At 45.5% G+C, this 2,459-nt stretch overlaps 1 long non-coding RNA gene across 1 annotated transcript; it reads right to left on the bottom strand.

Moving 5' to 3' along the window:
* Window positions 1-177: 177 nt before the first annotated feature.
* On the bottom strand, window positions 178-1,952 carry LOC125481604. The gene is made up of 2 exons (XR_007261406.1): window positions 1,116-1,952; window positions 178-557 (listed from the first exon to the last, which is right to left on the bottom strand). It is a non-coding gene; the product is annotated as an uncharacterized LOC125481604 (long non-coding RNA).
* Window positions 1,953-2,459: the final 507 nt, after the last annotated feature.

Raw genomic sequence — 2,459 nt, 5'->3', positions numbered from 1 at the left:
CTGCGACAGCACGGTGCTCTGTCAGCACGGACCCTGCGACAGCACGGCGCTGCATCAATACCATGTTTTCAGTTTTTCCTCATCATGATCTCTTGCTCTACGTAAAACCAGTCTTCTAGCCCCTGTACATCAGTGATCAATGTCAAAGCCGGACGCAAGGTGAAAAGAACAAGCAGGTTTGATGATCAGTACAAAATCTTGTTTATCAACTGTGAGGTCAGTTCCCAATATTTTACAATCAATGCTTGGACACAGGAAACACTCTCGTTAGTCAGTACCTGCAGAGGACACAGATTGACCCTGCCTTTCCCCTCCCGCTACTAACGGCCTCAGGCCACTGTGCAAATCCTGTCTCTTGCAGAGTGCAGGGAGTCACCACTCACAAGCAGCAGCTCAGACTGATGCAAATACTGTAGGTGGAAGGCTCTGTGTTGGTATTCAAACAGGTCCTGCCCATCCTCCCTTCACACTTGGTGAGAGATCTGCTGGATTCTGCTGAGTATCTCCTCAGATTCGAGCTGATCCAGTGAGAGCAGTGACAATCCCAACTGATCCTCCTGCGGTTGGAATCAGGAAAAACAGAAACCAATCATAAATAAAATACTAGTTAGGGCCACATTGACAGCTTCTCAGAGGCAAACACAGGGGTACAAATAACAGAGAATTGGAAAAGTATTGAAATTCTCCCCAATACTCTGGTCCACATGTATCCTTCATCTAAATATCACCAAGAGCAACAGATACAGACAGACATTCAAAAAGTACAAAAAGAGATTGGGGAGAGAGGAGAGAGCGTGTGGTGATAGCATGGCGGGTGGGAAAGCAACATATAGAAGGAGAAGACTAGAAAGAGAGACACAGAGAAAGTAGGAAAGAACCAAAGGCAGGCAGGCAGGCTGTATGAGAGCTAGTATGGGAAGAAATGACAGCGAGCGCAAGAGAGAGCACGAGAGAGAGAGAGCACGCAAAAAACAAGAGCGAAAGAAAAAGCAACTGTGTGAGCAAAGAACAAAAGAAAATTTGAGAGAGTGAAACAGCAGGATAGACAGGAAGGGAAAGAACAAGATAGACAGACAGGCAGTAAGGCAGGAGCCTATGTCAGTTCCACAGCTAACCTGTTGGAAAGGCTGTGCCATCTGTCGTAGGAAGTACTTGGCTATTTGCGCTGCTTCATCCACAGTGAGATTGAGGTTACTGTCTGTGATGTGTTCCTGAATCCAGCGAGGCAGCTTCCCCCGTTTATCAGCTCGAGCAAAGCGCTGCCCAGAAAAAGCACTTTGATTCAGTGATAATGCAACAGACCTAGGGAGGGCACATGGCCCTTCACCTGGTGGATAGCCAGCTTTTGAAATGGGGGCCAAGATACAGCATGGTCACTTGCTGTGCAGTGAGCATGGCTGTGTAATTTGCACATGCTGCCTGCAGTACAGTGTATGTTACCCACCGTACAGTACACACACAGCCTGCAGTACAGTGCACATTACTCTTAGTACTATATGGACATGGTTCAGGGTAGAGTATACATGTGGCACATGTTACAGTACACAAAGAATTTGCTGTACAGCTCACATGACCCTGAGTGCAGCTTACCTTAGCACACTAAGCACAGAAATTAGTTCAACGGGGCAGTGGAGGAGGGGGAAGAAGAGGGGAGGAGAGGAGAATGCTGGAATGCAACTCTACAGCTCTGCAACCTATAGTCCCCACAGTGCACTTCTACTTTCTTTAACTGGCTAATCTTTGTGTCTGGAGGTCTGGAAAGAACTCCTCTGAACTCTGATGCTGCATCAGTAATTAAATTCCAAATGAGAATGCTGAGGTCCTCAGACGTGTTACCTTTAGCAGTTTGGGATATTTGGGAGTTTACAGGGATGGCAGTGTTGTACATGGTGACCAGGCTGTGTAGCAACAGCTGGTAGAGACGAATACCATAGCAAATCCACAGGTACATGTGGGAGTATTTCAAGGTTGTGAAACAAAGGTTTCTATTGTGGTTTTGCAATCCTGGGCTATTCTCCATCATGCAGTTCAGATTCTCAGCATCAGCCAAACTCTGAATAACCCTGAGCTAAGCAATTTAAGCTGCATTTATTCAACCTAACACTCACGATGACTATGGATTTATGATGCTGTCTGTTTGTAGAGATACCTTCACCATATGGACAACAGCAGTTGAAAGAAGGCAGTTCACCTCCACCTTCAAGGGTAATTGGGAATGAACAATCAATACCAGCTTTGCTGGCGACACCCAAATAGAACAAAACATATTTCTGAACACTTTGCTGTTCAATCTCAATACACTAGTAAAGTGGCTTAAACCCCAAATTGTAAATCTCCCAGGTCACTTCAATTTAAAAAGCACAGAAACAGATTATCTTGCAGCTGAACAAACAATGTTCCTGAAATGGGGACACAGTCCATGTTTAATCCAGTTTGATCAGTAATCACAGGCAAATTGT

Source organism: Rhincodon typus, unplaced genomic scaffold (genome assembly GCF_021869965.1).
Source record: "Rhincodon typus isolate 14 unplaced genomic scaffold, sRhiTyp1.1 hic_rhity00002752, whole genome shotgun sequence".
Taxonomy (NCBI): Eukaryota; Metazoa; Chordata; class Chondrichthyes; order Orectolobiformes; family Rhincodontidae; genus Rhincodon; species Rhincodon typus.
The sequence above is the reverse complement of the archived record's forward strand: the minus strand, read 5'-3'. Positions and strand labels throughout refer to the sequence as shown.